General features: G+C 35.9%; 1 protein-coding gene across 3 annotated transcripts in view; it reads left to right on the forward strand.

Annotated features, from left to right (window-relative positions):
- The window catches only part of TNNI3K (TNNI3 interacting kinase), a 283164-nt gene that overhangs the window by 138649 nt on the left and 129908 nt on the right, over positions 1–14607 (forward strand). The gene's annotated exons all lie outside the window — the stretch shown is intronic.

Raw genomic sequence — 14607 nt, forward strand, 5'->3', positions numbered from 1 at the left:
TAACTGACTGAGCCACCCAAGGACCCCTGGATGAGAAGCTTTTAGAGAAGGGAAAAAAGAATAGTCACAGAGATAAAGCAAAAAGGCAGAAATTTTAGAAATAAGATGTCAGAAATGCCAGGTATCTCAAAAAGTCCAGGATGTCTAGGGAGAGGATAATGATACTAGTGATCTTTGAAAGGTAGTGGACAGTGGAGAGCATTAGCAGAGCAGAATAATAGGATGCTCATTATTCAGAATTAAAAAGAACAGGCTTAAGAAGAATAGGAGGGCATTATAATGACCTCTATATATACTGGATTCATTAATTCAGTGTTTTCCTTAAAGGATATTTTTCAAAATTCTAGTCAACTGAGATACGCCATGGAAAAAAGCTTTCTGAAAGAAGAAGATTGGGTAAGGTTGAATATTACCTCCCACATTTAGAGATGCAGAAAATCCATTAGAGCTTCTGTAATAATTGTTCAATTTCAGCAAAGTATTTCACCAACTTCTCTGACAATTTACAACTTGCCTATTAACATTCCAGAGGAAATAGTATTCCCTGGAATGCATTTTAAGATATGCTGCTTTGATTGTGTCACTACAAACACGTTTATATTCTTAATTTTACAGGTAAAATAGTGGGTACTATTAGTGTTTGTCAGAATTCTTTCTGATTCAGCTGACTTTGTGAAAGTGATGTATTCTTTGAGTTCCACTGAAGTTCATCTTGTAGCAGTGATAACATTGTACATCGACATTCCTTTATTCAACCAACATTTACTGTATGTCTACTATGTACCACTTACTGTTCAGTGCTGAAGATGCAGGATTAAACAAGATGGCAAAAGTTCCTGTTCTCATGAAGTATACATATTAGAGGTGGATAAGGGGTGAGGGGAGGCAGACAATAAGATAAATAAACAAGATAATTTCAGATAATTAAAAATGTGCTTTAAAATGTATAGATGTGATAGAAGGTGATTGGTGATGGAGGGACTAATTTTGACTGTTGGTCTTGAAAGGCCTCTGTGAGAAGCTTATATGTAGAGCTGAGATCTGAATACTACAAAGGAGCTAGCCTGATGAAGATATGGATGTGATATGATTCTAGAGAAAAAACAAGGCAGCAAGTGAAAACTTTCTTGGTTAGAATGAAAAACAAAGATATGCACAGAAAGAGAGAGGGAGGGAGAGAGAGAGAGAAAGAGAGAGAGAGAGAGAGGAGAGAGAGAGAGAGGACCACGATGACTGAAGCATACTGGATAATGAAGGAATGATAGAAGATAAAATCTCAGTTTAACAACCAGTTCATATATGGCACATGGGCCATTTGGAAGTTCAAATCTTATTTTGAATGTGATAGTAAGCCACTGAGATAGACGTTCAAGCAGGAGAAAAACTTTATCTGATTTACTTATTCATTCAACAAATATTTATAGAGCATATAATATATGCCAACACTTTCGCATTGGGGATACTATAGTTACCAAAACAGATCCTGCCTTTTTGAAGATTACATTTAGTAGATTAATGGTTTTAACATAGAATATTCTAAATGTATTGTAGAGAATGGATTAATATGGGGCAAGAGTGGAGGCAAAGAAAGCAGTTAAGAGTCTATGGTAGTGGGGCACCTGGGTGACTCAGTCAGTTGAGCGTCCAACTTCGGCTCAGGTCATGATCTCACAGTTCATAAGTTTCAGCCCCGCATCTGGCTTGCTGCTGTCAGCACAGAGCCTGCTTCAGGTCCTGTCTCCCTCTCTCTCTCTCTCTCTGCTTATTTCCCACTCACACTGTCTCTCTCAAAAATGAATAAATATATTTAAAAACAAAAAAACAAAAAAACAAGAGTCTATAGCAGTGTTCCAGGTGAGAAACAAAAGTGAATTGGGCTAGAATGTTAACAGTGGAGATGGAGAGATGTCAGTAGATTTTATTTTGGTTTTGTTTTGTTTTGTTGCAGGTAGAGTCTTCTAGGTTGTGGATAGATACATATGGGAGACGAGGGAAAAAGAAAATGGACTCAATGCCATTTTTTGAGATATTATTTGGGAAACAGAAATCAAGAGATCTTTTGTGGCCATTTTAAATTTGAGGAGCCTATTTAAGAAAAGACCTTAAGAAGTCAGTTGCAAATGAAAATCTAAAGCTCAGGAAGAGATCAGTACAACTATGAATTAGATGCAGTTTTTATTCCATTTTACTGTTAAGGAAGTTGAGGCACAGAGACACCCAATAACTGGCCCTCACAGTGCTGGGATTTGAGCCTAGACTGGATGTAGGCCGGCTCCAGTGTTGAGACTTTACTACTTTACTGCTTCTCTAAAACCTTAGGGGTGATATGGAAGGCAGGGAAGTAGAGACCAATTTTTCAAGAAGTTTTGAAGTAGGAAACTGAGAAATTGGATTATAACTAGAGGGGTCTGTGGGTCAGGCAGGGTTTTTAAAGATGGGAACTACTAGAGCATGTGTGCATGCTGATGGAATAATCCGGTAAGAGGAAAAGTTGATGTTGCAAGATAGAAGCATCTAATTGTGTGAACAAAGTCCTTGCACTTGGCTCGGGGGCCTGGCAGCAGTAGGGACTCTGTGTGAGTCTGCTGAATTACAATAAATTACTTAAACCTGGCAAGTAACAGAACTGGGATTTAACCCCAATCTCTGAATCCTCTGCACTTCGCAGGCCACTAGACCGTGCTGTCTCATAGCCCTTAGTCTAGTCTACTTCTCATCTAAAAAGTCATTTCCCTCTGGTTCTGTCACTAGCCCCACTGTTTTAGATGCAGAAGTCCCTGATTCAATTTCTTGCTGGAATGGATTCTCCACAAATAAGGATAATCCTCCATTTCATGTTTACTCACTTGGTTGACTTCCTCTATTCCACACTCTCTCCTCAACAGGCTTTGCAGTTTCTATTTTCTGAGACATTCAAAGAACTGTGAGTTGGTATTATGACCAAGTACTTCCTAAAATGCATAATTTTCCCCCTTTATCGTTTTTGAAACAAATGGATAAATTGCAAAGGAGCTACATTAATGAGATGTTTAATTTGAGGTTTTAATTTTGCAAATGTTGGGAAGTATAATTAAGATTCAGGCAGTACATAAGGGTCTTCAGGAATACAAAATAAACCATATTTTGCATCTAGAATTTTGGGAACATTTTCTGCTTAAAACAAACCTCAGATGGCTGTGTTCCTTTGTTCCACAAGCACCCTGGGCACTGTGAAGAAACCGAACATGGAGTCCTCGCAGAGGTGGCAAATAAATAATCAGCATGCCTGTTATTGTGACAATTAGCAGAAAACAATGTGCTGGGGAGGGTGTGAGGTGAAGGTGGAAGGGAGTGGGCACTGGTTTTATATTTCTTTTACTCTCAGAATTGCAGGGCAAGTTTCATTTTCATCCTAGATGATATCTCAGATAATTAAAACAGTGAGGGGAGAAAGAAATAATGAATTAGAGGGGAATACAGGTAGGATGCTAAAGGCTTCTGGGTAAAAAAGGTAAGCACCGAAAGGATTTGAAAGGTTAAGAAAAAAATGTATTTACAAGCATTTCTCTAGATTGGCATATCACATAATTATTTTAAGAAAACAACAACAACAACAACAACAAAAACAAAAACAACACCTTACACAGACATGATACATCCATCAGGATGGAAGAAGAAGGGAAAGTGAGTTTAGATGGTAGAGAGCTACCGGTGTCCAAGTATCTGAAATAGCTCTTTCAAACCTAGAAATGTAAATTAATGTCCCAGGCAATTTCTATCTCAGGCTGGCCTAGACACACAAGTCAGTTTGAATGAAAAAACAAGATGAGTCAGGTAACAAATCCTCATAAAATGGCTATTTCTACTCCTGTTGCATAGTATCATATGAGGTAAAAACAGCAAAAATATATTGATTTATTGATTGATTTGTGAATTCATCTGTTAGGTTGAACCATATGAAATTGTCCTTTTTTGGTCAAAATTGTTGCATATCAACAGTATCATATGATTCAAGGTAATACTATCATTAAGCTAATGGAGAAAACTTCTCTTGTGATTAAAGTCAATCAATATATGATTACTAAAAATGGATTATAGATTCAGGACTGCACCAGATGTTGCAAATCAGTGATAACAAAGATTCTGAATATGACAATAATTTTAGCATTAAAAGTTTGGCAGACCTCAAGGCATGCTATTGCTATTGTTCCTTTAGGTGCTTTTGTACCATCAAGTGAGAGAATGCATAACCCAAGTTGGTGTAAGGTCAATAACACTTATTTATGCACAATTTTTTCTGTATTTTATTTATCACAGTAGTGTTGCATATATCTGAAAAAATACGTGTGTGTGTGTGTGTGTAGTATTTTTTTAATACTATTTAATTTCTAGACAAAGCTTAGTGTAAACTTGGATTGTTAGACTGTATTAGACAGGACTGTTCAAGTTGCAAATGGCAGAAAACCCACGTAAACTTGATTAAGCAAAAAGAAAATGATTTTCACTTCTGTAACTGAAAAGTCCAGCAGATGTGTTTTAAAACACAGCTAGACCCACAATTCCATATATCATCAAAACTTGTTCTTTCTCCACCACTAGGCTTTTTCTCTTATTAATTTCATTATTGTTAGCTTGATTTTTATTCTCCACCTGGTGACCATCGTTGCAGTGTAAGGAGGTCTTCTAGTTCTATGTTACCAACACATGTCCTAGAATTGCATATCATAATTCCTGAGCTAATCACTAGAGATCAGAGAATGTGATGTTCTGATTGGCTAGATCATTCACAGACCACTCCTGGAACCTTAAATCTACATGAAACTCATGAACTAAAAGTGAGGAAGGGGGACTCCCCATGGAAAATAAAGAAATATGAATATATGCTTAACAAGCAAAAATAACAGTTTTCCAACTGTGTAATCCCCATGAAATAACCATTGCCACACTAAGGACCACGGAACATGGGTTGGATATCACTGTTGTAAAAATTATACAATGAAAGTTGTGTAGCCTTGCCTTGTTCTTATGGCTTATTATTGACGTATGCATTTATTCAGTAAGAATTAAAAGTCTACTATGTATGATTTTTTGTACTAGGGGATTCAAATTTAACTAAGACATAGTTTCCATCCTCTAGGAGCTCTGAACCTAGTAGGAAAACAAAATTGCTAAATAATAAAATAAGTAGGTACCATGAAAGTACAGAGTAAAATGTAACCAACCATGTACAAAGAATGTTAAAGAGATCACAGACACAGTGAATTTTGTCCGGAACAAAAAAAATAAAAAATAAAAACAGCAATGACTAAGCCAGACTGGTTCTTAATCAAGACACCTAAACAATTAATGCTGTGTGAGCTGATAGAAGAAGCCCATGAGGGTCAGGAGGGAAAACTTGGAGAACTCATACATACCACAGACATAAACACCAACAGAATGAGGAAGATCAGGACCAGTTTAAAGTATTATGGGAATTTAGAGAAAAATTTAGAGAAAAATCCTATACAACATTTTAGATCACTGTTTGATAGTGCAACTTTTCTCAAGAGCAGTTTAGCAAGAGAGAGAGCCAATTACAAAAGGAAGGGGAAAATGGTCCATCAATGCCTTGTGGTGAGAAAGAGAGGAATGGGAAGAAATTCAGATTATTGCAGTGATGTCTTTGGAAGCAGAGAACTGAAACACTTCCATCTCTTGCCTTATAAGGAAAAAGACATCAGAAAAGTTTTGTGTGATTTTTGTAATCTAAAGGAGACCTAACCTTAGTAGCTCCCAGAAAGAGGATGTCCAGAATATTAAAATGTTTTAAAGTCTTGAGTTCAAGATTCACTTTATTACTTTTCAAAATTAACAGTATGCCTTATACTAAAAGACAGTTTCTAAGTAGCTACTATGTACTGGCAAAGGGAATGAGTGAGCATAACTTCTATGTTTTTTTTTCCTTCTATATAGATAAGAGCTTTGATAAAGACATAGATGTATTTCTTTCTATAACTCATTCAAATCCATATGTATACATATATATGTCATATTTGGGTGATTTTCCAGGTCACAGCAATTTTGATACTTTGTACATTTCTTTGTGATGAGCTAAAGAAAAGCTCTTTTTAATGCATTCACAGTGGGAAGAAAGATTTTTTTTAACTTTTTTATTTATCAATTTTAGTACTTAACTACATAATTCAGTCCTTTGTTACTCACAAGTGGTATTGAATCTTTAATAACACTATCAATGAAAAGGCATGTACCTGTCTGCACTTTGAACAAAAAGGAAAATATATAAATAGCTTGCCATTGTTTGGTAAATTCTACCATTCGGGTATGGGGAAGCTAAATAATCCATAGTCCATGTGAACAGGTTAGAAAAGAGCATTTAATGAGCTACAGAGGGAAGTATTTTCAGAGTACTATACTCATTTTCATAAATGTTGCTGGAGAGGCAATTGCTCAAATATAATTCTCCCATTAGGAGGTTAAGAGAGATAATAACAGCTTAACACAGAAGGAAATAACAAAAGAAATAAGATGTCAAATATGATCAGCTCTGTCTTTGCCATATAAATTCAAACAATAAAATTGCTATGTAATTATTTAAAAACTCTATTTTATTTTTCAATATTAAATTCTTCAAGCAAGGGTTTGCCAGGACATCTGGGCTTTGGATCACCCATAGTATTTGCATCAGGAGGGGAGCTCATTATTTTGAGAAGAAAATGCAATTTCAGATCTATGCTTATTATTGCCATCCTAAATGATATTCATAGAAATGATACAATGTTTAGATGTGTATGTATGGATCATTGAATGAAAAACTCAGGTTGGAATAATCTGAGTATTTTCATTCTTCATATTTTTTAAATTTCTTTCTTTCTGTTTTAATAGCTAACTTTTGTTCCATCATAGAGTTATCTAAGTGTAGATAAATGAAAATGGCACTTGGTCAAATGACGTGACTGCTTATCAACTCTTGACAGTAATTATGTGACTCTTGGAAGTGATGGAATGATGCAGTAATAAGGTGATATTTCAGTAGGCAACCCAAGATGTCTAAAGCCTGCCTTGATGGTGATTATACTGCTTTTCCTTTAGAAGTCCCTGAGGGAAATTAATGTGCAGAGAACTATGACAAAATTAGGAATAGTAAGGAATCATTCACTTAGAATTTGGCCCCCAAACCCACTGAAAAATTTTTCTGTTCTGGACCATATGTAAAGCTCGTTTTTCCCCCTTGTTCTAGAGGTACAATAGAGTCTTGAACGATGGCAAGTCAGATGCAAAGTCAGACCTCTAATCAGTATCCCTTCCCCAATCCTGATGTAGAACACCATGGATTAGTCTTGCCTGTTTTTTTTTTAATTTTATATATGTAGATTCATAGACAATGCCTTATATCTGGCTTCTTATGCTCAACATCCTTTTTGTGAATTCACCCATTTAAAACATTCTATAGTATTCCATTCAGCAAATATATTTATTTTTCCATTTTACTATTGATGTATATTTGGGCCATTTCTATAGTAAGAATATCCTCCTCTGAACATTCTTTTCATGTCTTTTGGGGGTCAAATACATGTAATTCTATTGCTTCTTTATTTCGAAATGGAATAGGAAGATTCCCAAAGAGGGAAATTGACTCCTCAATTTTGGGCGCATATCTATGGGTTTTCTTCTCCTCCTGATCTTAGATCCTTAATTCTGCACTGCTTTTCAGCTGTTTTGTGCCTTCAGATAGATTTTATTTTTTTTTAACATTTTGTATAGCTTCTCTCAATCTGCTATTACCAAAAGTGGAACTCTCAAAGCACATCCTCTTTTAAGTGATTTTAACTTGTCAATGTCAGGTTTCAGGTTCATTTCCACATAGCAAATAGGAGTATATTTTGTTCTGAATTTTCTTAGTTCAGAAGTAACATTTATATTTCTCCTCTTCTGTATTACTGAAGATACCAGTATCTAAACTTTGGATACCACATTGGTAATTTAATTAAGCATTGCTGAACATCTAGTAGGATTAAATAAACATTTTATCAATAGATTCAAAACAACAGCAAGTTACTAGAAGGAAAAAAGCACATTGTACCGGCTATAGCTACCAAAACATCTACATGAAAAATGAAAGTAAATCAGTGACTTTGTTTTTACAATGCCAAATATTTAGATTTGGGGAGATTCCCATAAAATCTATTGGGTTTTAATTCTTATATGAATCTTTGGCATCATGTACACAACCACATGGAAACTATGTTCCTTGTTAAGAATTTTGCTACATAGTTAATGAGGAATATAGTTGAAAGATTTGGCTGAAGTCCATGCTAATCACATTACCATGGATAATGAAGAGTAAGCTGAGTGTTCGTTTTTAAAGTTCTACTTCTTGTGCTTCATGTTGCCTACACCGTGTTCTTATTACCATCACGTGAGTAAGGGACTGCAACTTCACAGTCTTCGTATGTGTTATCTGCTTAAAAATTTGTGTCTGTTAAGAATCTGCTCTCCACACCAATATCCTACTATTTGAGCTAGATTGGATACTTCCTACCTAGGCTTAAACCTCAGTTCTAGCTCCAATTCAGAATATTTGGATAAGGATTATAATAAAATAATGCATCTCAGGGGAGCCGGTTAAGCGTCTGACTTCGGCTCAGGTCATGATCTCATGGTCTGTGGGTTTTAGCCCTGCATCAGGCTGTGCACTACAGCTCAGAGCCTGGAGCTTCCTTTGGATTCTGTGTCTCCCTCTGTCTCTGCCCCTCACCCACTCACTCTCTGTATCTCTTTCAAAAATAATTAAACATTTAAAACACAATAATAAAAAAATAAATTAAAAAATAATATCTCACTTAGGACCAAGTGGTAATACATATCAGAATCACCTGGAAAGACTTTATTAAATATGAATTCTTACTCTCATCTCTTTTATCACCTCTAAGGATGTATCAGAATCTATACCTCCCACTAGTCTATTGAGACTTACCACCTTAGGAAATATTGTTTCAATACTACAGTCTTATTTGCTTTTGTTTCCTTATAACTATTGCTCTATCTCTCTATACCTGTTCAATTCCATCAGGATTGGTAGCTTAACTTTTCATATCCAGTGTCTCTTAACTTTGTGCGTTCTTCCCAGCAACTTGATCTCTTAGATATTTGGCACTACTTGCTAAAATCCAAGTTCCCCATCTAATTCACTTGGCCTATGCCAGTGGTTCTCAGACTACAATCTGGAGGGCTTATTAAAGCATTGATTTCTGGACTCCATTCCCAGAGTTCCGATATAGTAAGTCTGGTTTAGGCTCAAGACTTTGAATTTCTAAGAAGTTTCTAGGTGAGGCTGATGCTGCTGGTTTGGGAATCATACACTGAGAACCACTGGCCTCTGCTGATCCCCCAGATTTTAGACTCATTCCACCTAAGTTCAATTCCCTTATGGTTCCTTTCCTATATGAACTTCCAATATTTTTAGTTCTAATTTTTATCTGTATTTATAGCCCACTCTTCTTCTACTAAATTCCTCGTTCTGACTCTGTTTTTTTTAAAACGCTGAAGAACAACCAGAGTTCTGTTAACTTATTTGATTGAATGATTAATTGGTTCATTTATTCATTCCATCATTCATTACATATTTAATGCCTTGTATGTGATAGTCATTGTCTCTACAAAATGAGAAAAATTTATTCCATATTATTAAGGAGCTTATAGTTTAAGGAGAGACCACTGAGTAAGCTGATAATGCCAATATAATACACTAAGTTTTATGATAGTGTTAAGCACTGGGTTCTATAAAAACACACAAAGGTGAGAGATTTAATCCTGACTACACAGGGAGCACAGAAGGCTTCTGGAAAGAGAAGATGCCTAAGTTGAGCCTTGAATTACCGGCTGGGTCATCCAGTTAATGAATAAAGACAAGGCACTCAGAGAAGATGGAGTATACAGAAATAGGTTAAGAATCTCACGGGCACCTGGGTGGTGCAGTCGGTTAAGCGTCCAACTTCAGCCAGGTCACGATCTCGTGGTCCGTGAATTTGAGCCCCGCATCAGGCTCTGGGCTGATGGCTCAGAGCCTGGAGCCTGTTTCCGATTCTGTGTCTCCCTCTCTCTCTGCCCCTCCCCCGTTCATGCTCTGTCTCTCTCTGTCCCAAAATAAAAAAAAAAAAAAAAGTTGAAAAAAAAATTTTTTTTGAAAAGAATCTCAGTGTGGTTGACCAAAAGTGAATAGACCCAAGTCTAAAAAGAATATGAGGCTAAAGAATTAAGCAAGGACCAAAATATGCACGATTATTTAGGCCAAGCAAATGAGTATGGAGCTATGGGGAGTCATTGAAGGATTTTAAGCTTGTAAATGATCTGATCCTCTCTATATTTTTATAATTCGAAAATGATGAATAACACTACTCATAGGGAAATAAGCAATGATCTAAGTTAACGATAATGAGAAAATAAGCTGACATAGTGAAAACCAATATGCAGAGAACTAAAGACATTTTTACAAACTGTTTATGAAATAGCATTTCTACAACTTCATGGTATAGAAAAGTGCCTAAGATTATTTAACTCTCTTATGGCAGAACCAACTGGCACACCAGGAGGAAAAATTGAAGAGGCTAGTTACACAAAAGAGAGTTAAAGAAGAAATTTTCTAGGAATAGAAAGAGAGAAACATGATTTCTTATGATCAACTACTGGGTTCCCCAAAAGCATCTTTGAGTAATATTAGAAGAAGCCAACTGAAGTAGTGTTCCCTCATGATTTTCATAAAGTCAGCTGAGTACTAATCTGACATTTTTACATCTGAATATTGATCTTTTACTCATATGAACACCTTCATATTTCATTATATTCGTGTGTTAGTTTTTGCTAGTTTCTGCTGTATAAATTACTACAAATTTAACAACTTAAAACAATATAAATTTATTACCTGATAGTTCTATAGATGAAAATTGGGTCAGCTTGGCTGATTTTTCTGGCAAAGAAACCCCCCCCAAAATGAGGCATTGGTTAGCCAGGATCTTAATGAAAGGCTCTGGGAACCCACCTCCAAAGTCATTCAGGTTGTTAGCAGATCCAGTTTTGTAGGTGGAAGACTGAAGTTCCAAATTACTTGCTGGCTATCAGTTGGGAGCTTCTCTTAGCCCCTAGAGATGCCTCTCCAGCATTGCGTGTCTGTCACTACATCTCATAGCCAGCCAGCAAGGCACACTGAATCTTTCTCATGCTTGGGATCTCTCTGGTTTATTCTGCCACATCTCTTCTGCTTCCAGACCAAGAAAGTTCTGTGCTTTTAAGGTCTCAGGTGATTCTGTAGCCTTAACTACATCTACAAAGCCCTTTTTGTCACATTTAATTAACATATTCACAGTAACAGGTGCATCTTGGGCTGCCATTCTGCCTACCACAATTCATATTAAGGTTTTCCATTTACTAAGATAAACAAAAATTATAGTCCAGTGTGAATGGACTATGCCATTTACCATTGTCATTACAGAATGTCTTAGTTTCTCCCCTAATTAGCACAGAAAACCTCCATAAACAGCCCACATCAGGCTACCTGCTGAAAGCTTTGCTCCTTGCTTCTTTCTTTCTCCTAGTCTTCCATCACTCCACTTGTCAAAATTAGTGTCTTTAGTATCAGTTAAAATACATTTCTGTCAAAGCTATCCACAATAAACCAGTTGTTTATTTGAGTTCTTAAGCTAATGAACACACAGGATTAGCATGTATGGTTGCAGGCATAATGGTTCAGTGAAAGCCAAGGTTAATGGGAGAATCAGCAATATTGCATGAAAAATAATTCAACTATTGATGATATGGTTAACATTCACTAGAAATCTACCAGCAGTTTCCAAATTTGCATTAACTTGAGGATCCCTTGGAAGATGTCATTTCATAATATCCTTTATTGCAATTGTGCTGCTTTGCCTTCTAGCAGAGACTTCTAATATATACGATACATGAAAATATAATTCTGATACCTAATGTGAAAAGGAAATATGGTGGCAGTAACAATAGGGAATTAAATTAGCATTTTTACTAAAATTTTATTCAGGGAATTTTTAGGTCTTATGATTAATAGTTGCATTTTTGCATTTGACACAAGTCATTAACTTTTTGTTTTTCTAAGAACAATGTATTTTTGTTTTTCTAAAAGTACATATTGGAGTAGAGTTTAGGCTTGGGTCCTGATTTTTTCTCCTCATGACTTACACACATTCTACTTTTTGAAATACTTGAATTGTCATGCATTATTTTCTTTTAGTGTTACAGAAAAGATGGAAGAACAGCCGTATTGGTGGTTTGGAAGAATTCGGACAGGCAAATGATTATTAGAATATTTCTCCTATTTTTTTTTGGCCTTTCCTAGTTCTTTTTGTTTTAATTTCTTGAAAAGAAGGCTAAATTCATTCTCAGTAAGCCCAAACTATGTAGTATCAGAGACAGAAATATGTAAGATGTCAGGAGAATGAAAAGTTCTGCACGCAAAATAAATAAATAAATAAATAAACAAACAAACAAACAAACAAAACGAAATGAAATGAAATGAAATAAAAACAATGTGTGTTAAGTATAGATAATATTACAATCCAAGTGGAGATGATGCCATCTGATACCAGACAGCCATCTAGTCTCTGACCTCCCTCCCCTTTCTATATTATGAATTGTGCAAGAGGTACAAAATAAAACCTACCTTTAGCTCCCAGCCAGTGAAGATGTTAGGGTTTTTGCTTCTCTAGATCTGCTATAAGCTAATGTAAGGAGACAACACTTACGATGCCTAAATAAGACTAGACGTAGGCTTTAGTATTATAGTAGCCACCTTCTCCCTGCAGGTATACGTTCATGATTATTACCAAGTTTTTCTCTCTATCTCATCATGTCATCTGTCCTCATAGATCACACTCATGAAAGTGAACTACTTTACTGTCTGTTTCAGTCACTGCTTGTACCACCATTACCAAGCCCATGGCAAATGAAATAACCATTCTTCTCCAAGAAATCTCCCAAGTTCCTAGAAAACCCTCCTCTACCACTTGAAGAACAAGATGTTTTTCTCTCAAACTCACCACATATATAACAGCTAGATATGAGAACCTTATACCTCATCACAACCAGTCAACCTTGCTTCCTACCACAAAGTTTTACAGATATATGAGTGGGGTTTTCAATGCTAAGCTGATGACAATTTTCATGTATAGCTAGCCTTTCTCATGAAGTACTGACTTTAGAAAGGATGTTAGTGACCACTGAGACTCATTACCTCTGCCACTTAGTACCTCATAGACTAGACCAAGTATCCGATCTTATTCACTCACACTTTCTTATTCCATAAAAACTGAAATTAATATTGCCATCTGCATAATGATCTAGAGAAGAAAAAAAAATGACGACATGTTTCTAAAATACCGTCCAGATGCATAGCAGATACATACCAAAAATTCGTTTCCATTCCTCAATTCTCCTTTTGTTGCTTTTGTCAGATTTGCATTCTTATTTTCTCAGTCATTTATTCTCTCCAGGCAATCTACATCTCTGTGACACATTTTCTCCTCCCACAAATCAAGTTCAGAAAGATCAACACCCTAATTTTGAATTCCCTATTAATCAAGTTAATTCAAGTTAGTCACAAGTCATAGGCTGAGCATGTTAAATCTTTCTTTATTTAGTGTGTCTTGATAAACAAATCAAAAGCCAGTGATTCAAATCCAAATGCAACATGGTGTTGTATTTTTGAAGTCCTTCAGACTAAGGCACACTTTGACACTAAACTTGACAGTTTCATAACCCAAGTCTGTATAAGACATTTTGTAGGGTTGTACTTTTTGTAGAAAGCTTATTTCAACCCATCACACATACCCCTTAATTAAAAAGTCTCTCTCTTCATTGTATATATGTAGAAGACTTCAAGAAAGATGACACTTACCTAATGCCTCCGTATAGCCAAAAGAACAAAGGATCTTCTTAGTACCAGAATTAGCTGCTACTTCATCAAATAAAATTACATTGGCATACACTTTGCAGTTTATAAATACTTTCCATCCATTACTCATCTGATCTTCTCAACAGCCTGTAAGACAGTCAGGAAAGACACATTTATCACCAATTTGCACAAAAGGAAGCTGAGGCTAAGAGAGGTTATGTTGCTTGCTCAAGATCATGTAATTAGTCCAGCACTCAGTGTTCAAAACCAAGTCTGACTAATGACAGAACCCAGGCTCCTCACCATTATGACCAAGAGACACCCAAAATCCCTTTACTCAAAAGTCAGTGCTCTTTGCTCTAATCCATGTTGCTACATTTTTTGGTCATTATTTTTAAATATGTGGAAGAGTTCTTTATTCCTTTGGTTTTACTTGAGGTTCCACCCATAACACTTTGAACTATGTATTCTCCAGGATGTAAACTATTTTGTTTCAGACTTCTAATTGCATTTGTGTATATCTTAAATTTGAATGCACATTTTTTGTAGAGATTTTGCAAAGAATTTTTATTATTATTATTTTTATTAGCACTTAGATAGGTTAGTGACTTTATTGTGAAAGCCAGTATATGAAATCGTACCAACATTCCAACTGATTCAGTGATTCCTAGATACTCTAAGAAACACAGGTTCTGTGGAAATACCTCAACCAC

This window comes from Acinonyx jubatus, chromosome C1 (genome assembly GCF_027475565.1).
Source record: "Acinonyx jubatus isolate Ajub_Pintada_27869175 chromosome C1, VMU_Ajub_asm_v1.0, whole genome shotgun sequence".
Lineage (NCBI taxonomy): Eukaryota > Metazoa > Chordata > Mammalia > Carnivora > Felidae > Acinonyx > Acinonyx jubatus.